Source organism: Suricata suricatta, chromosome 13 (assembly GCF_006229205.1).
Source record: "Suricata suricatta isolate VVHF042 chromosome 13, meerkat_22Aug2017_6uvM2_HiC, whole genome shotgun sequence".
NCBI lineage: Eukaryota > Metazoa > Chordata > Mammalia > Carnivora > Herpestidae > Suricata > Suricata suricatta.
The window spans coordinates 83,792,899-83,819,318 of NC_043712.1; the positions used below are offsets into that span (position 1 = coordinate 83,792,899).

Below are 26,420 nucleotides of genomic sequence, written 5' to 3' on the forward strand. Positions count from 1 at the left end.
CATGCAGCCAGGAGACGGGGCTCTGCTTGGGACCTTCCCTCTCCCCCATGGCCATGGGAAAACCAAGGAAGGCTTCCTTGGGGCTGGTAGGTCCAGGGCTGGAGAGAGCGGGCTCTGGGCAGACTGCCTAGCTTCGGAGGCACAGCTTCTTCTGCACAGTGGAGATGATGTTAATACACTACCCAACTGCTCTGAAGTGAGGATCGAGAAATCGTGCCAGTGGGAGGTTCGGCATAGCATGATGAACTGGAAATAAAGTCTTTCATCATCAGCTCTGCAGCTCGGGACGAAGGTCTCAGATTCCAGGTCCCGCTGAAGACATCCCCCACGGCCCTGCCTTGTGCGGACCTCCTGCAGGGGCGTGCTGTCTCTCTTCCCTCGCCGATGAAGGTTCTGAGCATGACCTCTCCCGAGGACCTCCTCCCTCACCCCCACCTCCTTTCCCCACCGCCACACAAGGCCTGAGGTTTCCAGCAACTCCCACCTTGGCTCTGTCACAGCGCTGACCGACTGGTTCCTCGCCTCCACCAGACTCCTCTGAAAAACCAACGTGATTCTCTCATTTTCCTACTTACAAAGCCCACAGGTGTCTTCATGGCTTTCAGGGGGAAAGTCTTCAGCACAGAGGCTGTCCCGTCCCCCTGACCCCCGAGACCTCACCTGTAGGCACCCCTAACCTTGAGGTGTTTCCTGCCTGCGCCACACACGTGTGCTGCCACACACACTTCCCTCCGCAGAGAAAACCGTGTGTGTCCACCTCTGTGCTCCGGGCGCAACCTGGGAATCCTGCAAGATACAGCTCAATGTCACCCTCGGCAGCAAAGACAGTCACTCCTTCCTCATCTCAGGCTTCTCACGGGGTCTGGTTTGGGGGGCTAGCCCATTTAAAAGCAATGATGCTGCATTTGGTTACACACACTCCCTAAGAAAAGCCCAAAGAAAGGGCCCCACTCAGCTAAACGGAAGGTCTGAGACCCCCAAAACGTGCTGCCTGAAGACACTGCCCTCTGCACAGAGGAAACCAGGACGGGGCATACGGATGAGCTAGTGGCCACGTGTGATTTGTTTGTTTGTTTGGTCAAGAGCCTGATCGCGCTTCTTACCCAGAGCTCTCCTATGGGAATTGTGCACAAAATCAAATCCCCTTGATTGTTCCGGGGAGCTAATGCCAGTTAGTCAGTGGGTGGGATCTCACTCGACTGAACTCTCGGCCCGGTTAGCCGCACAACCAGCGCTCAGTTTGCGCTCATCTTTTCTTCACAGTCTTCCATGTTCCTATCGTACTCGAGGTTTCCTTTGTGAACAATGTCATTCCTCTGCGGCAATGGAACGTCTTCACTCTTCTCATGCATGCACTTCTGGACCATGTGGCGTCCCTGCGCTCCTGGGGATTGGAACGGACATGCTCTTCGCCAACAAAAAATTCTTCCTTGTGTCTGGTCTTCAGCTCCCCACCTGCCAATGCCTCCTCCTACATCCATCATTCACCATTAGCAGGAAATGAAACGGATGAAGGAAGAGGAAGACCTCGGCCCCCATCACCTCTTAGATGGGGGATGGGAAGTGAAGACACCTCCTCTCCCCCCAGTAACCATCCACTGTCAGCAGTGTACTAAGAGTCTAAAATGGTGTGTCATCATCACCATTCAAAAAACACAAATGAGACCACAGAATTAAGCTTCTCAGTCAGTTACCAACATCCACTTCCAAGGTCTAGAGGCTTCTATACAACATCAGTTGGCCGGAGGAGTCCCTCTAGACTCCAGGGAAATCAGAGCCGCCGTTATCCTGGCTCACTAGGGCTGCCGTGCCAGCAGTGTGCCATGGCAGCCTCGGTCCCCGCGTGGCCTGCTCCGCCGAGACAGAGGCCACAGGATGTCTGGCGTCAGCGCCACCACAGCTGGCAACGAGCAGGAGATGCTTCTGGGAAGCAGGCTGTGCGAAAGATGCTGCTTGACAAGTTGACGTAAAAAAGGGCTATAAATATGCCATTGGTTCCCAGGGCTGGAAAATTCTTCCTGACGTGAGTATGGTGTTTCTCACTGATGCTGAGAGAAAGTACTTCAGATTAGTTTCAGGCCAGCTGGATCTTGACGAATCTCTCAGAGGAACTCTTGGGTCGAAGCCCCCTCCCCTCAAACAGCCTCAGAGCCCCCTGTTACTTTTCTTGTGTGATTCTCAGCCCAGGTTAGGGACATGACGGTGTATGATTAGCTTCTATCACGGGCTGCGAGCTCCAGGGGCAGCAATCATGTGCCCTGGTCACACCTCCACCGCTCTACCACTCCCTGTTACTGGCCGAGCTCCTACGGACAGCAGGCATCCACTAACTACCTGTGGGGTGAGCATTTCTGCAAAATAGCCTTGCCTTCCCTACTCAAAACACCTACTACTTCTTTCCATATCTGTTGTCTGCCCTGCCCCGTGGATGGAGTATTATTAGCTCCGGGCGAGGCACCCATTGCTGGCCCCCAGGTTGAGAAGTAGAATCTGAATGCTCGCTTGGCTGGCATGTTGAATACAGAATGGGCAGAGTTAGCAACCCCAGAGAGACCATGCTCTAAATACACCTGCCTTCGCAGGAAGAGCAGTGACGGGCATTAGGGAGGCATGGTCACTACTCTCAAGGAATGTACAATTTAGGAAGAAAGATAAATGTGAGAAATCACGTAATGAGTAAACATGGCCACACACAGAAGGCGGTTCCATGATGCAGGAAGGAGGAGCAGTTCCAGGAAACTGAGAGATAAGAGATGTGAGAATTACTAGCCCACGCGTGTCTTATGAAAAGTTACCTGGCTGGAGGCGATTTCACATTAGGAATTTTCATGCTTTAAAAAGGGATTGAAACTGATTCTGGTGAGTAAAGTACAATCCCATCACTAATCATAAATCTCCATTAGCGCTTACACCCAGCTTTCCCCATTCTCTCCAGGGCCTCTAGAGAGACTAGGGAGAAGGGGCCACATTAACACGGTGGTTCCTCTCCCTCATCAACAGAGGCCCTTCGGAGGCAGGAACAGGGTCTCACGGCCATGGGGTCGGCGCCCCAGCGCGTCAGCACCCAGTACCCAGGGAGCACGTGGAGCCGCCCCTAGAGCCATCTTAAAGAAGAACAACCTCGTTCTTTTCTTCTAACAGCTTACGATACCATTAAGCAGACAAAACTGCAGCATAGGAAACATGCAGAAAAGAATTACATGTTAAGAATTTGGGGACTTTAAGGTGAAGGCAGTAAGACATTCAGAGAAGGGTGAGGACAGGAAATCAGAAGGGTCATGGGGGGGGGGTCAGGATTAAACTGGGACAGGGGACCAAGGAGAAAGTTCACTGCCACTGGGAAGCTGAGCCCTGGGGAGGGCAGAGGCCGGGCAGGCACTGGGAGAGGGCGCGTAGGGGGAGGGAGGGTGAGAGGTGACCTACTGCTGCAGAATAGGACACTCAAGCTGAATGAGAACATGGGATGTTGAATCCCTAGACCACAGGAAGCAGGCAGGATCCCACACAGGGAACAGAGGGCTTCTCTGGAATTATTTCTGGGAGAAAGCCCTGTCTTGGTGTTCCGTAGGCCTTGGTTTCTATCCACAGTTGAAAGAAAAAGATGAAAACGCAAGCAGTTGAAGGTGACACCTGGAAACCTGCACATAGTAAATGTGTGTCTGTGGAGCAGGCCAACGGCTGGGGTCAGAGTCCCTGGCTGGGGGACTGGAAAGGGGCAAATAAAGATCAGGGAAAGAGCAGAAGCAACAGAACCCAGCCCTGGAGGTAAAATACAACAAGACGAGGGGCAAGGAATTGACAAGTCAGACTCTGGAGACCTCGTGGTTGGTTCGCCCAGGCTCACCTTCCAACAGCCGACACACAGCAGAGTGAAGCCAGGGGGTGGGGAGGTGGAGATGGGGGGACCTTTGTCCCATGTGCCTGGGGGCAGCTCTGTCCCAAGATGCATGAAGGGCAGCTGATCCATTCTAAGGCTGGTCTGGAGTCATACCACTTAGCAATTTGTCAGTTTATGAGGCTGTCTATTATTCTGAAAATAAAGAAGTATGTAGAGTATGCTCTTCAAATAAAATGTACATTGACAGTTAATTCTAACAGTTATGTGGAGCACTTGTGTGGGAGGCCGGACTCTCCTGGCTCCTTAACACAGCACTGCTACAGAGGTGACGTGATACTGAAGTTCAAGGCTGTCTATGGCTCCTTGATGACTCAGTAAAGTTGGTGCATCTCCCCAACACTAGGAACAAATAAGGAATTTGAAACCCATGGGATAAATGGTTGAACTGATGGACCGATGGATGGATGCTAGTATATTCCACATAAGCGAAGCCTTTTCATAAGACATCTCCTATCCTATCCCTCTACCACACGAGCCCAGAAGACTACAAGCTGTCCAAGTGGATGACCAACCACCTGCTGGCAAATTTCTTTCCCAGAAGGACATTCAAAGTCCTGAGACATATCTCAAAAGTTTCTAGAGAGCTCTGGCAGGCTCTGGGCTCTGCATGTCTTTACTTTTATCCCACCTGCAAAGTAATTGCTTACACTTAAAAAAAATCATGGATTGGCCTGCCTGATTTTATTATGTCTTTTAGAATGGCACACTTTAATTCTTTTGTTGTTTCCACGCAGTGCTACTGTATTTACTTGCTAATGCAGAGAACAGAAAAGAACACGACATTCCAAAACGTCCTCTTTGCCATGATTTTGCCCTTCCTCTGCCAGCATGGGGTACCTTTAACTTCAGCTTTTCCCGACACAGCTGCATAAATTAGAAAAGAAATCATCTGACCACACTGCCTCTTTTTCTCTTCCCTCCTTCATATTAAACACAGCCCCTATCCGGGGTGATGTGGGCGTCGAGACCCCATCTCTGCTCCGAGGTCCCCCAACCCTAGTAAAGTCCCGCTTGCTGGTGCCAGGCTCTGCGTGGCTGGTTACGGTTCCAGCCGTTCCGACTGTAAAGATCAGGTGTTTGGATGCACACCACAACGTCCGTGTGTCTGACTGTGCTCCTCGCTAACAACGGGCCGCTGACAGAAAACAAAGAAACTTCTTATTGATAAAAGCTGGGGCCCTCTATGAACACAGGAAAAGATGCTCCTTGAATTTGCTAGTTCATCTATAGCCACCTACGTATTTAGCCAATGGATAGTTTCAATCTCGTTTCTTTAGCAAGACTTTTCTCAGAAACAGAAAAACAAACAATAATTGGCTTGCATCCTGAATTCCTTTACGGCCCCTGTCATCAAAGACGCCTTTAGGCAGCTCGCCAGAAAGAAGGTGCGACAATCAAGGCCTACTGCAGGGTCACTGGCACTTAAACATCAGCAGAGGTGATACAAAACCCAAACTCGCCTGCATTAGAAGAAATCGGAGTCAAAATCAAGGAGAATGGCCCTGACGGAGGCCCTCTTGGCTAGTAAACAACATTCTCTTGTCCTTGGTAAAGTCTCTGTACATGAAGCTTCATTTACAAAACAAAATTCTCACCATGTCCATCAAAACTAGGTGTGATTTTTCTGTCAGAAAGGAAATTTCACAACTTTAGGATTCATTAATTGCAAGGTGCTGGTTCCTGATATGCGCACATCTGAGGCCAGACGGTAGACCTATGTTCTGCAGGACATCTGCTACCACAGCTACTGATAGGTCCGTTGATTTTTTTAATGAAGTGGGTCACCCAGCAATAGCAAGAGACCTTTCAAGTAATAAAGCACTTTAACACAGAGAGCAAGGTTTGAAGAAATCCCAACTTTCTCTGGGAAAGTAAGGGATTATTGATATGCAGCCCCCAATAGAAGCAGAGGTCATGTGTGTTAGGGATTTTAAGTACAAACCCAAACCACTGAGTGCTGCAAGAATCTAGTTCCATAAAAATTCTTTCTTCATGTCCCCTAGTTCTTCCCATTGCCAATTTAAATTAAAACTTTATAATGTTACTAAACTATAAACTGCATAATGTGTTCTACCCACATCAATTATAAATTCATTTGCAGAGAAAAAGAAGAGAAATAAACCAGTCATGATAATTAAAATAAATTAAGTGAGGAACTGTCAAGAATGACTTCCCTGAAGGAAAACAAAGTCTTCTTTGAGTTAAATTACAGAATAATTTATAGAAGATTAAAACTACCAAACAGATTCCCAATACCTGGGCGCCATGGGGCCCGCCACGCAGGGGTGTTCTGCATCTCTACAGCGTAGGCTGTGCTACCTGACAAGAGACTCTTCGCCTTTGGCCAGAACCTCGCGTGAGCAGGTACCTGAGCTTGTTTTGCAGCCCATGATGCCCAGGAGACCATGGAAGCTAGGAAATGGAGGCTAAGCGTGTGCTGCATATTTGCTCTGTGCCTATAATGATTAGATGAATCAAACTTTAAATATGGACTGAAGCAAGGGGCACCTGGGTGGCCCAGTCAGTTAAGTGTCCAAGTTTGTCTCATGTCATGATCTCATGGTTCTCAGGTTCGAGCCTTGCATCAGACTCTATGCTGACAGCTCAGAGCCTGAATCCTGCTTCGGATTCTGCGTGTGTCTCTCTCTCAGCCCCTCCCCTATTCATGCCTTGTCTCTTTCTCTCTAAAATAAATGTTAAAAAATTTAAATATGGACTGAAGCTTCCTTGTGTGATAATAAACTATTCACACAATTCCACCACCCTCCTTTTCCCATCCCTATTCTGATCTCTCAAGCAGATTTACTGGAAACTCATGTATAATTAGGAATATCATACTATTAATCCACCTTCTGATTTTTCATCCCCAGGGCCATCTGTATCATGGAGTCTCCAATTAACATAAGCTACTCCTCAAAGCTAGCCATATTTTGAGGCATGGTTCTGGTCTCCCAGTGAAATATCAGTAAGTCTCAAGATCAGGTCCAAAGGTCAATAATATGTGGTAACTGGTAAACAAGGTAATGCCACTTGCAATGACCAGGAAGGAGCTTCAAATTGGTAGGTCACTTGTTCCCATGAGGTCATCCAAGTGAACAGGCCACGCAACTCACTCCAACTCCACCATGGCCTGGGCGAGGCCCAGAGATGATAGGAGGGTGTGGGGTAAGCAAACAGGACCAGATCCAATCACATGCAGACAATCAAAAGCACAGCCAAATCAACCTGGCTCTGGTCCTATATGCCTATTGCCACTTACTCAACCCAACACACATACTGCTGACTTCAATGGAACTTTTGCCCCAAGAAGGGAAGGCAGCATGAGGCCCAGAAATGCATAAAGAATTTGACACCAGCAATTTATAGAAAAGGATAATAAAAGAAAAATATTTAAGAAAGAGACTATGTATTATACAATTTAAACTGGATACATGTGTGGGCAAATGGAGCCTGTAAGAGGAGTCCAGATACAGCCTGTGACCCAATCTTAGAAAGTTCTTTGTCCCCATGAGTCTCACACTCTCCCCCTGAAACTGGGAAAATGGACAGGGGAAACCAACCACACCCTTCCCCCACTGAGAGACATCTAGTGGGGGAACCCCTCCTGCTCCCTCAGGCAGCACCAGCACGACCAGTGGTACCGGATAAACCAAGCCAAGCAGGGGAGCACCACCAAGGGTCTGAAGAACCACAGCCCACTAAAGTAATCCAAGACCCACATGCTAAACCTAAACAGGGTAACTGCCTACTAAAATAAAAAAAAACTAAAATAGAATCTGGAGTTTCCAAACATAAATGACAAAATATTCAGGATCTAATCAAAAATCACACGTCAACCAAGAACCAAGAAAATCCCAACTTGAATGAAAAAGCCAATCAACTGAAGCAATATTAAAATGAATCAGAGAAATCAGATGTTGGAATCTTCTGAAAAGGACTTTAAAGCAGCTTTCATAAATAAGCACTTGAGTTAATTATAAATTTTCTTGAAATAAACGAAAAAATAAAAAAAAATCTCAGGAAAGAAACAGAAGCTACAGAGAAGAATCAAATGGAAATTATGAGCTGAAAAACAAAGTAACAGAAATTGTAAAACTCACTGGATAGAATCAATCGTGGAGAGCGGAAAGGACAGAGCAGTGAACTTGAGGACAGAACAAAAGAATTCACCCACTTTCAACAAAAAGAGAAAACACACTCAAAAACTAATCCACAGAGCCTCTGGGGCCTGTGGGGCAATAAAAAAAAAAAGGCTAGCATTCACATCAGTAGAGTCTCAGAAGGCGAAAAGAAAGAGTTGGACTAGAAGAATGTCTGAAGAAATTATGGCCGAAAACTTCCCAAATTTGGCAAAAGACACAAACCCACAGATACAAAGAACTTAGTGGGTGCAAACAAGATGAACCCATAAAAATCCACATGAAGATACATGATTAAAATTTTAAAAACAAATTAAGAAATCTTAAAAGCAGCCGGATAAAAAGGCTATACTGCTTACATGTGACATCAATTCAAACGCGAATGGATTTTTTCATCGGTGACCATGAAGGACAGAACAGAGTGGTTTGATGGACTGAAAGGGAAAAGCACTGTCAACGGAGTGTCCTATATCCAGAGAAACTATCTTCTAGGAGTGAAGGGAAAATAAAAACACTCTCAGATGAAGGAAAACAAAGAATTTGATGCCAGCAAAGCTACCCTTAAAGATTAGCTGAAGAAATTTCTTCAAACAGAAAAGGAGATGATAAAAGAATCCTGGGACATCAGGAAGAAAGAAGATAAAAAGGGGGGAGAAATAAATATTGCTACATACAACAGATGATCATTGATTCATGAGCTTTACCATTAAGATTTGATGACTGAGACCAAAATTACTTCATCATCTGATACTCAAGACGTTGATATTTAAAGGCAGGGAAGGTAGAACGACTTCCATGGAAGCGAGGTTTCCACACGTCACTCAAAATTTGCAGGAAAGGCACAATAGCTAGAATAGCTAAAACAGTCTTAATGACCAAGAACAGAGAGAGGAGAGTCACCCTCTCGGCCGTGAAGGCTCACTCGAGCAGTGCAATACTGATGACAGGTCAGACGCACTGGTCAACGGCACGAAATGCAGAAGCCAGAAATGGCCCCCACACAATGTTCAGTGGGCAGTTAACTTAAGATCCAGAAACAACCCAGTTAAGGAAGGACGGCCTTTTCAATAAATGGCACTGGGACACCATAGATAAATGGATATCTATAGATGAAGGGGAGTCTTGACCTAAGCCTCCTACCTCACATAAATATGAGGTCAAAATGGATCAAAGGTGTCAGTGTAAACCATAAAACTATAAAAATTTTAGAAAAAAATAGGACAAAATCTTTGGTGTGTAGAATTAGGCAAAGAGGTCTTTAAAAAAATTTTTTTTAAATAGTTTATTTTTGAGACAGAGAGAGATAGAGCATGAGTGGGAGAGGGGCAGAGAGAGAGAGGGAGACACAGAATCTGAAACCAGCTCCAGGCTCTGAGCTGTCATCACAGAACCCAATGCGGGGCTTGAACCCACGAACTGTGAGATCATGACCTGAGCCGAAGTTGGACACTTAACCGACTGAGTCACCTAGGTGCCCAAAGAGGTCTTTCTTAGACTTACCATCAAGAGAATCATCTGTAAAAAGAAATACTGATGAATCTTCCCTCATCAAAATTAAAAGCTTTTGCTCTGTGAAAGCCCGTGAAATGAAGATGGAAAAACAAGCTAGGGTCAGAGAAAATGTTTGCAAACATGCATGCATGGATTATGTATATTAAAAAAAAACTTCTTGAAATTCAAGGTAATAATACAAATGATCCAATTAGAAAATGGGAAAAAAATGTATAGACATTTCACAGAAGAATACAGGCAGATGACAAGAAAACACAAGAAAGTATTTCAATAGCATTAGCTATCAGGAAAATGCGAATTGAATCCACAAGGTATCATTACTTGCCTATCAGGATGGCCAAGAATAAAGAATAGCGACAACGTGTATTGCTGACAAGAATGTGGAGAAATTGGCTCACTGACACGCTCACAGTGCAGCCGCTGTGGAAAACAGTTTGGCAGTTTCTTTAAAAACTAAATATAAGGGGAACTTGACTGGCTCAGTAAGTAGAGCAACTGATTCTTGATTTTGGGGTCATGAGTTCAAGCCCCATGTTGGGTGTAGAGATTACTTAAATTCTTTTTAAGTTAATAGATGACCCAGAAATTGCAACAGTGGCTATTTATCCATAGGAACAAAAACTTCTATCTATACAAAAACCTACACACAAAATGTTCATATCAATTTTATTTGTAAAAGCCTCAAAACAGATTCAGCCCAAATGTCTTTCACCAGGTAAATGGTTAAACCAAGTATGGAATACTGTGAAATATACATATCATGCAATGTTACTCAGCAATAAAAAAGAATAAAATATTGATACAACAAATTGAATGAATTTTGAATTAAATGGACAAACTGAATTTTCAGTGAATTAGACTGAAAAAGGCCAATCCAAACAGGTTACATGCTGTGTTTTCCCACTTAGGTAACACTTTTGAACTGAAAAAAAATCTAGCAATAGAGGACAGTTTAATGGTTGTCAGAAAAGTTAAGGATTGGGGGGTGGAAGGCAAGTGGGTATGTTTATGAAAAGGGAACAGGAGAGATCCTCATGGTGTGGGGGATCTCGATTGTAATGGTGACTATAACCTACCCAGGGAATACAACTGTATAGAATTACACACACACACACACACACACACACACACACACACACACACACGAGTAAATTTTTGTGTTATTTCTTAGAAGTGCATGTAAGTCTAGAATGATCTCAATAAACATTTCAATATTAAAAACCTGAAGAGTGTCACAATTTGAAGGATGAGACCAGGTAGCATTTCTACTACGAAGCTAACTTTCTTAAAACATGGCAATGTGGCAACCTCAACCAGGTGCACAGCATGGAAAGGGCCCTGGGTACACTACTTTTATGGGTAGTTTTTCATCAGTCAGTTCACTGGCATTGAAAAGTCAGTTTTATGAGAGAAAGAGGGAGGGAATGTTACATTCACAGAACATTAGAAGGCGTCAGGAAGAAGACAGATCTTAGTAAACATCCCATCAGTCAGTTACCCATTACTGATACCGAGAGGTCTTAAATTTCAGAGGCCAGTGAGGATACGCCTGTTTTCTTCACCAAAGGCTGATCGGCACCCCGCAGAGTCTCTGACTCAGGACAGGCACTCAGCAGGGCTGATGGGAGAACGAAGAACTAATTCACACCTGTCACAGTGTGGCTAAAGAAAGAAGTCCCTGCCAACTCGGAGTTTACAAGGTTCTAGCTCTGGAGGTCAGGTTGGGATCTCCTGGCCCACTGACCATCCCCTAAGCCTGAGCTTTCGACTACACAGAAGAGTGAAAGAAACTTGATGAAGTGACCAAAGCATCCTAAAGTCAAAATTAGTTTTCAAATGCCCAGCCATATCCATGTTTAATATTTAAGAATATGTTAAATTTATACAAATTAGATTTCACAGAAATCCAAGAACTGAGCATAACCCCATTCCTTCAACAACAACAAAAGTTCATCCCTTACAGTGTGCATGCCCAAAAATGTGCAAAAAGGAAAGACCTACCTAATGAAGGAGTTGTTCAAAGTATGCAATGTCAAAGTGAAACCGTTTCATTCGGCAGGGAACCACACAGATGCCTCTGATGCAGAACTGAATGAAGGCTTTGGGGCTTGACAAGTCTCCACGGCCCCTACCCCAAGCGGCCCTCACATATTAAGTAGCTCCCGGCAGATGAGCAGGGCGCCCACTCTTAAAACCACTGGTACACACCGGAAGTTAATGGGGAGGGGCGGAACATCAGCTGTCACATGACAGGAAGTGGTGTTGGCTCTTAAATCTTGGAAGGCATTTTTCTGAGATGCCTTGGAGGTCAGTGTACGAACTGGGATGTTGGTTGCCACCATTACTATGGATGGCCCTTTTACTTTTACTTTTTCCTTCCCCACAGAGCCTCTTGAATGAAGTTGAGAAAGAGTTTCAGGGGAAGGGGCCGGGCTCAAATCTGTAGGAAGATTAAAAATCACAAAGGATGACAGAAGTGAAACAAAGGAAATCATGTAGAAAACCTGGACGTAACAGCTGCAGTGATGGCTCTGTTTGAAGGTTTAACACGTTGGGAATGCTTAGGAAAATTACACACGTCCTGGGGTCTGATCACTCCGCTTAGTGTATCTGCATCTGTCACCCTTCACATGGTGGTGAACGCAATTACTGATACTTTCATTTCTGTTTTAACTATATTTTTGTATTTTAACTGTGGCTTAATGGAAGTTGACAATATTTTATTATTATATAGTTTGTCAACTTTAAGTGGGTTGAATTTTTTTCTTTTAAGTTTTGAGAGATAGAACATGAGCAGCAGGGGGGTAGAGAGAGGGAGACACAGAATCAGAAGCAGGCTCCAGGCCTCTGAGCTGTCAGCACAGAGCTTGACACAGAGCTCAGAGCTCAAACCCAGAACCACAAGATCATAACCTGAGCTGAAGCTGGCTGCTTAACCAACTGAGCCACCCAGGCGCCCCTAAATGGGTTGAATTTTTAATTCAAATTTTATTGTATCATAGGGCCAATTACTTCTCAGGAACTGAGGTCAGATTTTATAGCACAAAGTCAGTGAAACAATAGGACTCCCCACTGAAAACCTTTCCTCAGGGCACCTTTGCTATTCACTTGGTAGCCCCAACTAAGTGATGTTAGAATGTGAACATTCAGAGGACAAGAACAGAGGCATTTTATTCCTATATGGTGCCTCTGCTAAAGCTTAGCTTCGTAAAGAAAAAACAAACAGGTTTTCCAGAAGTAGTTTTGGAAGGAAAAAGTGACTTTTCTTTTCAGCTATTCAATATATAAAAGTATGGAAGCAAAGAAAAGGGATTAGTGAAAGTTAGTTGTCCATATATCTTAATGCTAGATGCTTCTTTGAGATAAAGGGCAACAAAGAAATGCTCTTCCTCATCAAGGTTCTACTGAGAAGCGGGCAAAGAAACTGCACGGCTCTCTCAATGCTTGGACCCAAGACGGAAAGTGGTGTCGGTTCTTAAAACTCGGAAGGCATTTTACGTCTTCGAGGTCAGTGTACCAACTGGGAGGTCGGTCGCCATGACAAGGGGCGTCCATTGCACTTTTTCCTTCCCCGAGAAGCCTCTTAAATGAAAACACAAAAGAGTTTCAGCAGATGGATAGAGGTTGTGAACCAACCCCTCTCACCATAAAGGAAGACATGCTCCTTCATGGGACAGAGTTGGTAAGATTCTTAACCCAAAGGCTCAAATATTTTCCCTACTACCCAGGAGTACATGGTATTTAAATGTGAGTGATGGGCATATGTATTACACCTATTCTTTTTCCTTTTAATGTTTTTTTGTGAATTTCTATAATAAAAGTAGAACAGAAAGTTAACAGTGGATTTTCTGTCTTTGTAAAAGTATTCCTGGTCTCCAAGTATTATTCTGGTTTTAATTCTGCCAGTCTGAAACCAAGACCAGACTGTGTGATCGCCAATAATCTCTACTTAGACCAATCCTGATAAGGTCAAACACTTCTATGCCCTAGGAGGTGCCTAACAAAATCGTCTCTAGTTTAATTGGATGTGTGTGAAGATTTTCCACTTGGGAATAAAATCCTGAGCAAATCTTTGCGGAGCGTTCTCCCTGTGTGTCACGGAGCCAACCGGCGAAGGCTCTCGGGAAGGCTGGCTGCCAGTGGAAACCGTAGCTTTCCTGGCTTCACAGCGTGAGCCAGATGTTGGGGATTTTCTGGGCTGCAGAATTGTGGGGAAGGAGGTTTTTGCATGTCCTGTGTTCTCATTCCAGCTCTCAAACTTTCAGGATTTATGGCCAGTCAACAGTGTCACGAACTGGCCTGAAAGTATCCCCAGAGGAAAGCCCACTGACAATGCACCTGACTCTGCGATGGCCTCACCCACCTGCCGGATCCGGATCTCTTTGTACTGCTTCTCCCCCGACCACTCTGCAGAAATGCAGGGAGGCAGGTGCAATCTTGAATTTTCTGAAGCCCGCAATTCAATGCAATTCCCCTCCAGCTTACAAAAATTGCTTATTTCCTTCTAGCATTGTATGAAATTAATATCTGCCTATTCTAGACAATTCACAAATACATGAAAGTATGAATGCATGTCTGTTATTATAGGTATATACAAAAATTTCCCACAGTTCTCACTAACTAAAGAGAACCAACTTCGTTTTCATTGATTCCCAAGGATCACTGAGGAATTCCAGGGACACAATGAATAAATATGTATACTTTCCATCATCAGAATACATGTTTGCATAGGGATGCAAACACATACTTAAACACTCTATTATAAGCACTTTTCTTCTTATTAAATATTCTTAAATAACTTTGATGGCTGCATAACTTCATCAAATAGTTACACCATAATTCATTTTCCTAGTCCCATACCATTTAGGTTACTTAAAAATTTTTTGTCTGTTATAAATAATTTGCTTGGAGACAAATGAGACAATTTGTTTTGACAAAGGGGAGTCCAATGGAAAATGAACTGTTTTCTGAACAATCATGTCCTTTCTGTTTTAACTGGCCTTTGTAGGAGCCACACTTCTCAAGGGTGCTAGTAGGCATGAGAATCATCCAGAAGGTGTGTTAAAACACCAATTTCTGGGCCTCGAGGTGGATCTGAGAATCTGCCTTTCTGGCAAGTTCTGTGGTGTGGACCTTGCCTTAAGAATTCGTTGCTCTGGAGTAACCCCCCACCCCCGCATTTAGGAAACGGACACAGAAAGGGGCTTCTCACTGGGGACTCATTTCTTTCTTGCCCTCCCAGCGAGAAATGAAAACCTGCTGTGGCAGGCAGCCCCCAGCGCGGTCCATGCCTGGCATGTGCTCAGGTGCCCTCCTTATGTTGAAAAATGTTTGGCAAATAAGTACTGCTGGCAGGAGCCGCCGTGACACCTACACCTTGATTTGGGATTCATTTTTCTCGCTCAAGACTTGGCAAGTGTATCTCTTCCTTAAGGTTAGGCTGTGAAAATATACTCTGACTCATAGACCTGGTTTAAAATACCACAAAAAAAGTAATCAATGGTTTCCACAACGAATGACTCTTAAATACCTTCATTTTGAGTTGTTAAATGCCTTCATTTTGAGTTGTTTTATGTGCGTTGCCTATGTGACGAGGTCTAAGTATTTACACGGAGTTGTGCATTATTGTGTGAATAGATCGTCAGAACAAAAACTGTCTCCTTGCACCCAGCCTCTGCCTGATCTGATGTCCGCTGATGATCAATCCTGCCTCCTACATCGTCTTCCTAAAAATCATTCCTTATTTACTGTTTATCTCTGTTCCCAGCAATACGGCAAATGAGATGTTCAAAGGACTTACTTCTGATGCAGCTCAACTAAAAATGCTGGTTAAACATTTTTAAAGAGTATCTTTTATTTTAATGTATGGCTGCCCTGGCAACAGAATAAGGGCAAACACACACACACACACACACACACACACACACACACACACACACCCAGCCATTGAGGGTAAGCTAGAACTGGGGATCTACGACTAATCGCAGGAACCCGAGAGCCTGGCTTCTAAAGGGCCAGGTGGGAAAAACCACAAAGTGTGGATCCAGATTTCCATTTAAGTTCAGAGAGAGACTCGATAAAGCAGGGGCTCCTGAATGGCAACAGAGTCGGCAAATAACTTGGGGGAAAATATGTGTAAGTAAACCTCTCCTACAGAGTGAGACATTGGACAAAGATATCTTCCATCTTGATAAAGAGGGGGAAAAGGCTGCCTTTCAAATTCCTAACCCCCCCAAACCTGGATTTGGAACCAGAATGTATGTTATCTGAATGGTCCCAAACACCCCAAAGCTGATAATTTAAAGTGACTGATAGAGTCTTAGAGGTTTTAGAAGCAACAAACATTCCCTAGGAGAATGCATTTTGAACCCGGGCCGAAAATATTCCCATAGATGATGTTTCTAAGGAATGGGAGCTCCCAGTAAAGATTTACTACCGAGTGACAGTCAGTGGACATTCCATCAGCTATACAAGTATTGGAATGTCACATCTGGTAGGATTTAAATAATTTAAGAAATAGAAGAGAAACAAAGAAAAAGGGAAACAAGAAATTTTAAAAATTGAGTAAGCAGTACTGAAAAATAAAAACTACTTCTGAAAATTAAACACGCAATCACTAAAAATAAAAATTTAATTTAGGAGTTAAGCAGCAGAGGAAATGTGACTGAAGAAAGACTTAGTAACCTGGAAAATGGAAGTATATAAATTAGGTGGAATCGGCAGAGAGACAAGGTGATAAAAAATTATGAGAGTTTAAAAAACATAGAAGTTAAACTGAAAACATATAATAAACAGACTTCTAGTCAGAGTTCCAGAAGGCGATAGTCCAGTGATGGAGGCAAGTCAGTATTTTGATAAAGAACTTTACTGAATTGAAAAAGACAAAATGCTGAGTTGTAGGAACCATAATAATTTCTAAGCAGGACAAGTAAAAACAAATTCATCCCTAGGCACACTGCAGCAAAACACCAAAGACAAGGAGGAGACCTTAAAAGCAGCTAAAAGGAAAGACAGATTCCTTACACAGCAATCAGTGAGACCCAACAGCAGCACTGGAAGCCAGGCAGAGAACGGGATGTCCAAAATGTTGCTGAGAGAAACTACTATCTATTAAAATTACACACAAGGCGCAACTATCTTTCAAGAACAAGGATGAAATAAAATTGTTATCAGAAAGACAAAACACTGAGGGATTCTCCCTGAAGAAACTTCTAAATCATGTACTTTAGGAAAAAAGTAAAATGATCTCAGAGTAAGTTCATTTTTTAAAGTTTATTTATTTTGGAGAGAGAGAGAGAGAGAGAGAGAGAGAGAGCAAGAAAGAGAGGGGCAGAGAGAAAGAGGGAGAGAGAGAATCCCAAGCAGGGTTTGTGCTGTCAGCACACAGCCTGGCGCTGGCTTGAACCCACAAACCATGAGACCATGACCTGAGCTGAAGTCGGACATTTAACCAACTGAGCCACCCAGGCGCCCCACAGGTTAAGTTCTGATAACAAGAAAGACTGAGGACCAAAGAAAATAGGAAAATTGTGGGTAAATACAAGTGGTGACCATTAGTATAGCTTTAAGCTTTAATTTAAGGATTAAAAAATTAAAAAACATCACTAAATTCTGGAGGGTGACATATAATCCTGGTGAGGAGCGAACGAAGTTAATAAAAGTGCTGTTTGGGGACAAAGGTCCTGATAGTGATTGGCTTTACTTTATGCATATTATAATGTCAAAATCTGCGGGAAACAGCTAAAGTGGTTCTTCAAGAAACATTCATAACCCTCCATTCTTATGTTAAAAAATAAGAAATTATTAAGAGTTAGGGAAAAAATGCACAGAATTGGGCCAAAGTAGTCGAGGGAAAAAATAATATGGATAAGAAAAGAAATTAATAACATAGAAAACAAAACCACAAAATAGAGGATAAGTGAATCAAAAAATTATTTTTTCAGATAAATAATAATACAGACAAATCTTTGGCAAGATTAATGGAGGAGGTGGAGAAAGATGACATAAATTAAAAATAATAAGAATGAAAAGGCGACATACAGACGCAGCAAAGACTATAAAGGTGATACTGCTTTATGACAATAAACTGATAAATTGAGATAAAAAAGGCAAATGTCAAGAGTTAACATAAATTACCAAAAGAGGCTTAAGAATAAATAGAAATCCTAAGTGATATTACAGCCATTAAATAATTAAACTGGAAATTTAAAATCTTCCTGCTTGGTCTAGATGGCTTCACAGTTGAGTTCTATTAACATTTAAGAACTAGAAAAATTCCAATTTCCATAAAGTCTATCAGAGAACAGAAATGAGAGAAGACTAGCACAGGAAATTAAAGTTTTAGGTGATCCTCATTAACATAAATGCCAAAAATCTTGAAATTTTGACTGGTGAACTAACTCATTCAATACATAAAAAACATAGCCTGTCATTACCAAGCTCGATGCTTTTTTTCTAGGAATTCAAGGTTCATTGACCATGTCACTGAGAGATGAAGGAGAAAATCATATAACTATCTCTACAGAAAAAACATGTTTAATAGAATGCAGTAACTATTCAGGATAAAAACTCTTGGCCAACTGAGCGGATAAAAGAATTTGGTAACCTGTTAAAAACCTAGAACCAGTATCATTCTCAACCGTGAAATATTGTCAAACATGACCTTAATGGAAACAGGAATAAGAGGGCATGTACTGTCAGCATTTCTACCTTGTATCACATGGAAGGTTCTCGTCTGTACAATCAAACAAGGTAAAGAAATGAAATGTATCAGGACTAGAAAAGAAGACATAATAGTCGTCACCTGTAGATTATATAATCTTACATATAACTCCCCCTAAAGAATCCATAAGTTACTGGAATTAGTAAGTTTAGAGAAACTTTGTTTATTCTTTTAATATATATACAATAATCCATGGTTGTCAGAGTTCCTTTTGGTACTTGGGGTACTGACCCAAATACCTGTGGAAATTCCTGTAGGCTACTGCCTGTATTCTGTTAACATGATCCCCAGGACCTTTGAGCAGTTCCTTGCTTTCTGGCCCCTAAAAGATGATCCAGGTTCATTTTGGTCTTTCTCTGCTCCAGATCTGGAATTAGCTACTTCTATAAGGAGTCCTGTCTCATTTTAGTGAGGAATGATACTAGAAACTACGACTGTTTGCTGAGTGTGCTGATTGCGAAAAGGTTATCACATTCCAGGTCCTTTCAATGCACAGAGCTAGGAAATACATTAAATCATGAGTTCAATTCATAGAACCAATTAAAATTTAGTACTACAGCGTTGGGATTTTTTTGTTATCTGCTTTTTTGTATATCTCTTTTCTCTTACAGTAAAAATACTGTGGTTCATAATTCTATAAGAATATACAATGCCTTAAAAATTTTAAATGTTACTTACCCATGTTTATTATCATCTACCTTATTCCACAATATATATTTTTTCATCATTACAATATATTGACACTAACAATAAACCTACTAAGTAGGGTTTTAAATTTCTTTGCAGTTCTTTTTGCCTTCAGTAAACATTTCCTAAGAATACATATATTGAGTACTGTTTCAAAGGAGTGTGAATTAATTATTTGGTGATGTGATCTATTTGATATGCAGTTAGGATTCTTTTGTTTTTGTTGCCAGTCACTTTAAAGTTCAGGATTTTTTTTCATCCTTTATGGTTTGAGTTTTATTTTTATTAAGTAACATACACACATAGTTCAAAATTCAAAACTATATAGATAGGGACACTCCAATCCTGGCCACCTTCTACCCAAATATCACCCAGCCCATCTAGTCAGCCGCTGTCATTACTTCTTCCTTTATCCTAGCTGTATTTCCTTTTACAAAATTAAGTACAGACACATCCACAGCTGTATACATGTGCACATACATGAACTTATTTCCCTGTCTTTCTGAAACAAAAGGTGGCATACAATACACATTTTGTACTTTGCTTTTTTTCCACTTAAAAGCTATCCTGAGGGTGCCTGGGTAGCTCAGTCGGTTAAGTATCTCACTCTTGATTTCGGCTCAGATCATGTTCTCACCAGTTCATGGGATCGAGCCCTGCATCAGGCTACTACTTTTTTCCCCCCAAGGATCACTGAGGCCATTTACTGTAGGTACAATGCTAACCAAGGAATGAGAGAAGGACTGGGCAGGCAGGTAATAAACAGAGAAGAGGAGAGGCTTGCCTGGGGCTCAGCCATTCTGTCCTCACTCTTCTCGGGGGTGAAGGCAGCTATCTCTTTCCAGCAAAGGCTTCAGCCACTGGCAGAGGGAAGATCAGGGAGGCATTGGCATAGACCGTGTCAGGCTGTGCATCCACCCAGATCTTGCCCCAAGAGACAGCTTCGTCCAGTCTGGCACTAGAGCTAGAGTCCTCAAATTCCTGGGCCATGTTGATGCAGACAGCATAGTTGGCCCCATCCCCAAGAGGCTGGCATTGGTGGTGTGGTGCCTGACTATACTCTCACCCACGATGATCATCTGAGTGTGCTTGGCAAATGGCCTGTGTGGTGATGAGCCCGAGTACTGTCTAGGACCAGGCTTGGGTTCTTTGGGGGAGTGAAAGAAGATCATGTTGCTCAGGGAGCCATCTGTGAGCGCTGGGCTCAACACAGGGATGTGGTTTTTCTGGGCCCAGTAATATACGGATTCTGGCTCGCTGATCTTGCCCGGCCCAGAGATCATTGTGGAAGGTGCCCACTTCACACCTGTGTTCTGCTCCAGCACCATCCAGTCCAGAATGGGCATTAACTAGTCCCTTGCAGTAACTGTCATTGGGCACCAGTAGGTTTCCAATCCTGTTGATCCTGTTCTCACATAGCTCCTTCCCTGAGCCTAAAATCACCCAGGTACGTGGGTACCAGGCACTTCTTCCTCCACACTGCCAGCTGTGGTCACTCAGATGTCTGCCATGTTGTGCTGCATGAGGTAATGGATGTGACAGCTAACAGTAGAGAGCCTGCTTGGGATTCTCTCCCTCTTTCTCTGCTGCCCTCTCCCTCTAAATAAATAAATAGCATTTTACAAAAGCTATCCTGGATATCACATTGTATCAGTTTATAGAAATATTCCTCATGATTTTACAGCTTTATAGTATTCAATTATATGCATGGCATGGTTATTCAACTATTCTCTATAGTTAAACATTTGAATTTCACATTTTGCCATTGCCAAGAATACTGCAACAAATAACTATATTTACATTGCTTCAAATTTACAGAGGTGCTTCATAAACGTAAATTTTTAAAAGGGTGATTATTTGGTCACGGGTAAAAAAATAGGTACATCTGCAGACTATAACTGTTCTGCATTCTCAATAGCAATGGGTGAGAATACTTGTTCATCTGCATCTTCCAAGAGGATGCTTTCCTAAGAAAGGATGCACTTCTAACGACTCAAGAATTTAAAATATAAATTATTATCAAAGTTATCATTTATGAAAGCAACAACAAAAATCTACATCATGGGGGAAACATACTAAGAAGAGTTGTAGTAGATTTTTAGGTTAAAAGAAAAAGCATACAACATACTGAAAGACCTTAAAAAAGATACAAATAGAGACATAAGGTATATTCAGGAGTAAGAAGGCTCACTATTATAAATGTGGCAATGAGCCTCTACCTGAGCTATGTATTCAGGGAGATTTCAATCAAATCTAAATAGGATTTTTCAAGGATGTTGATGGGCTTAATGTATATAGAAGTGCAAACAGCCCAGAAAGAGAGGCCAAGGCAGGCTTAAAGAAAAACTAGGCTGGGGGGAGCTTGTTCTATCAAATAACAAGTCGTAGTCATTATGTAATTTAATATTTAAGCATGGGGATAGAAAAACAGGCCGCTGAAAACGAATAGAGATCCCACAAACAGACCCATTTATGTATGGAAACCTGATACGTCACAGAGTAGGCAAAGTGCGGGTTGTTAAAGCATGCTGCCAGAACAAGTGATCGTCCAGAGACGGGAAGATTCCAAACTTAAAACTGATTTCAGGAATGTAGAAGTGAAACACAACAGGTGAACACATTTAGGCAAAAATATAGGACATTATTTTGAAGATCACAAGGTAGGAAAGGTGTCCTAAGTAAAATACAGAAAACCACAAGGAAAAATGAAAAAAAAAAAAGATGTTTAACTGAAAATTAAGAATGCACATTGAAAGATATTAGAGTGAATAAAAATCCAAGTCATGAACTGGCAGAAGATAACCATCAAAGGATAGTATTCAGCATAAACGGAGCATTCCTACACCAGTAAGGAAAAGGCAAACAACCCCGCTTTAAAATAGGCAGAAAGACTTGTATTTCATGGAGGAAGAAATACAAACAGCCAATGAGCATAGGAAAAGAGGCTCAGCCTCAAGAGTATGCAGAAAAATGCAAGCTGCAACTCTAGGGAAGAGAAGATTTTATACCCAACAAATGCACAAAGGTTAAAAAGGCAATGAAAAAACTGGACATGTGATCCACTAGGACTCCTGGATTTCTCCCCCAGAGAAATTCTCTACACGTGCCTCCAGTACATTAAAGAGCAATTAAAATGGCACTGTCCACAGTCACAAAACACTTGACGTGACCCAAATATCTATAATGGTAAGAGGGATCACTGAATCTGGTACAATCATTTAATAACTGTTACATAGCTATGAAAATGAATGATCCATAGGTTCACAGATCAACGTGGAGAAGTCCTGAAAACAACATGAGGCAATAAAGGAAGTCATAAAAGAAACGCATTTCGCATGTTTCTATTACGCACTCCTGAAAAGCAGACAGAACCAAACAATATATATTTTAGGGATACATATACATGTGATAAAACTTTAAGGAAAAGCAAGAAAGATATTAATACAATACTAAAAGGGTAATTTTTGATGTGGAGAGAGGGTAAAGGAGACACTAGAAGATTCAAAGATGTGGATGATCGTCCATCTCATACACTGGATCAGTCATTTCATTACCACTTTCATTTAAAATATACACCTACGTTATACTCGCTCTCTGGTGGATAAGATACATTTCACGATGCCAAGAAGTTTAATAAAAAGGAAGAAAAGATGATTTTCTTAGTCCTTTACCTAAAAGCTGCTAGGGGCTTCCTGTTATCTCCAGGATAAAGTCCAACTTCCTAGAAAGGAAAACTCTACGCTCTTCCCTACCAGGCCTCCAACTACCTCTGCAACCTCATCTCCCGCGATCTGTCCCCTCAGCCCTCACCTCCACTCCCCTGTAACATCAGAGCCCTAAAACATGTCTAAGCTACGCTCCGCCATTCCCTGTGCCTGGCATGCACTCCCCGTGTCAACTTGGCCAATTCCTCCACTTTCAAGTTCAGCAAGTACCTGATACTTAGGAGAGTGTCCCCGGAAACTGCCGATGGGTATTTTCTTCTGAGCTTTCACAAGGCTGCATTTCAACTAATCCATGTGTCTGTTCCAGCTCATGGGCCTTTGAGACCTTCGTAGGCAGGGGCTTTATCTTCATTTCAGTTCAACCAACGTCTCCTGAGTATTAACATTATGCCCTGACTGTGCTAGGTGTTGGAGTTGTTGGATTTATCATGAGTACGCCCTACTTCCTACCCTCACAGAGCTTGCGATGCGATCTAGTTATACTTAGGTACATACTTTATGCTCATTGCAGTGCCCAGCACACTGCACATATGCAGTTACGTCTGATGAATCAGTGAAGGAATTACTCAGTGAATGAAGAGACCAAGGGACAAATAAGAATTGTTCTTTTCCTATTTAAACAAATAAACACGGGGCACCTGGGTGGCTCAGTCAGTTAAGCGTCCGACTTTGGCTCAGGTCATGATGTCACGGTCTGTGAGTTTGAGCCCCTCGCTGGGCTCTGTGCTGACAGCTCAGAGCCTGGAGCCTGCTTCAGATTCTCTCTCTCTCTCTCTCTCTCTCTCTCTCTCTCTCTCTCTCTGCCCCACCCCTGCTCACATATCTGTGTCTCTTTCTCTCAAAAATAAATATTAAACAAATAAACAAAACTTTCTGGCAATAAATCATCCTTTTAGTGGGTTTTATTTATTATGACCTTTAAGGCTATAAATTTAAGGCTATCTGTCAAAAATTAAAGTTTTTCTTAAAAAATTCACCAAATACATACCTAAATGGAGATATTTTCATTATTCTTATGAACGTTTCAGAAAAGATTAAATTAAACCAACCAATTAAAATCCAGATTCATTATACAACACAATATCAAGCAGTAATACTAAGTTGTGTGTGGAAGTAGAAAGTATTAGTGAAAGAATTCCTTTTTGATCTCTCCCATGTGAAGCTGTTTGTAAACATGTTTATTTGCTGTTCGCTTTCTTTAAAATGAAAAAATTCCCAAGAAAGAGTTCAAATCAAGCATTCCTCTAAATTTTTAAATATCTTAATAGCTTCAGGCATCCAAGTAAGCCATCTTCAGATCTGCCACTTATGAATATTATATGCCAAGAAATCCTTGAAGTGATTCATCTCTCAGATATGAGCTTTCAACAAACCAAGTAAAAACGAGAGTAAGGATCAGCTTTATAACACAGCTATGCCATTTGGATGCAACTTTATTCTCACTATGCTGGCCTCTGTTCTTTGGCAGACAGATGTACTATTGCTCTCCCCACAGACATCTTTTTGTGGCCTTCCTGGTGGTTCTTGCTAGTCCCACTGTGGCAGGGTGAACACTGGCCTTGCCAGCCATGTCCACGTTCTGTGACACATTACTTGACATGGTCAAAGGAACCTGGCAGGTGGATTAAAGGAAGGGTCTTGAGCTGGAAAGATGATCTTGGATTCTCTGGGCAGGCTGTATGTCATCACAAGTGTCCTCCCAAGAGAAAGGCAGGATGTTAGGAGACGGATGTGACAATGGAAGGAAGAAGTTGGAGGAATGTGAGGAATTCATCACTAGCCAGGGAAGGCAATGACCTTTCCAAAGCTGAAAAAGGCAAGGAAATAGATTCTTTCTTCAGAGTTTTCAGAAGGAACAGGACCTACTGAGTTCCCCCAGTGAGCCCAGTACAATTGGTTTTGGATTTCTGATCTTCAGAAGGGTAACATGACAAATCTGTATTGTTGGACAAGACTAAGTCTGTGGAAAATGTTACAGCAACAATAGGAAACTCATCTACTCCTTTCAGACTTTATTTGTAGATGCACCATCTTGCCCCAGCATTGCTCTGGGCCCTGCAAACACTCAATGCTCTCATCTCTGAAACAATCTTCATGCCTCGCTGGCCATCCCTCTGTATTCTGGCATGACTGGGATTAACGTGATATTTGTTGGCTATGGCAGACACTATTGACTATTTACCCGAAGCCATTCCCAATGCACTCCCTTGCTGCCTCATTCCTGCAGTGGCTGAAGAGTCAAACACTCTTCCCGAGACTCTCTTGCAGCATAACCCAGTTCTAGAAAAAGGGGCATATGTGGATGTCTGCTGGGAGAAAGAGAAAGTTTGAAGAAAACTTCTGCTTCCCTGAAAAAAGGGAACATGTGACCAGTGTGACCATTTCCTTCCCATTACCTTGAAAATGAGCAGTGATGGTTGGGCCTACAGTCACTGTGTTGCTATCATGAGCAAAAGGCCAAGAGAATCACAAAAACAGGCTCAGATACTGCTGAGTCATGGAGCCAAAGCCAATAATCGCCTATCCCTGGAAACTTCCAGTTTTGTGAGAACAAGAAAGCTCCTGTTTGTTTAAGCCACTGCAGTGTGGTGTTACTTGCAGCTGAGAACACGCCCAACCAGTACATGACCTTCTTGAGTAGCACCTGTTACCACAAGCAGCCAGAACACTAAGGCTTCAGAGAATACCACAGAATCCTCCTTAGCACATGGTTCTATGCATTGCTATACATAAAAAGAAAAGAAAAAGTCAACAAAGAATGTAAGAGGTAAGAAGAGAGAGGGGGGAAGGAAGAAGGGGGAAAGGAAGACAGAGAAGGAGAGAATGGGGGAAAAAGGACCAAGAGGAAGACAGAAGAAGACATGAAAGAAGGGAGCAACTGAAAGCCAAACTTCAGTCACGGCTCTCCAACTACACGTTGAAAAAGAAATGCTGAAGCATTAGAAACACCCACATTCGTTGCCTCAGTCCCATGGAATTACATGCTTTAAGTACACATTGAAGAATATGTAGTGACAATCAAGTTGAGACTTTCAAGCGCCCAGTTACTCCTTCTGACATGAAGGGCCCATCTCTAAGTCTCCCCCTCGCCATTCTGCAAACCTGAATACCAAATCAAGTCAGAGCGTTACCAGAGGAGATTACAAATAAAATGCTCCCAGGCTTGGGACACTACATGTAATGTAAAATTCCTAGAGCAACAATCAGATCACAGTGAACTGTCTAGAGGAAATCAACATCAAGGAGATCAAAGCTTACTCTACAAGTGAAACTCATCTAGCAACTTCCTAAAAGCGCCTCTTTGGTGTGATGTCATAAAATGTCACCTAGGATTTCAGACTTGTGAAGGTTCTTTGGTAAATCTTTTGTGGCCAAGGCAGAGATCTAAAATGAGCCTTGTCATTATTACTATGGTGGTGTCCAAGTGCACCAAAACATTTAGAGGCTGAAGTCACAACCTATGTGGACAACCTGCTGAAAGACAGGCACAGTTCTGGAAATGGAGACAAAGAGAAATCTCAGTTCTTGTCCTTGTGGGGCTCAGATTTTTATTAAGTAACAGACATTAACAAGTAAATACAAGTTATAGGATATAAAAGGGGAATTACAAGTTCTTTCGAGGGAATGAGGGAATAGCTTTTTTAAAAAATGAGCCAAAAAACCCCTCTCTTTTCCATGCTCATGGATTGGAAAAATTGTTATTGTAAAAATGTCCATACTACCCAAAGCAATCTCTA

The 26,420-nt window shown here is 42.5% G+C and overlaps 1 protein-coding gene and 1 pseudogene across 1 annotated transcript in view; both read right to left on the minus strand.

Annotated features, from left to right (window-relative positions):
• Positions 1-26,420, minus strand: part of GLIS3 (GLIS family zinc finger 3) — a 430,817-nt gene that overhangs the window by 146,890 nt on the left and 257,507 nt on the right. The window lies entirely within an intron of this gene.
• LOC115276866 overlaps positions 1-26,420 on the minus strand; it is a 75,676-nt pseudogene that overhangs the window by 42,631 nt on the left and 6,625 nt on the right.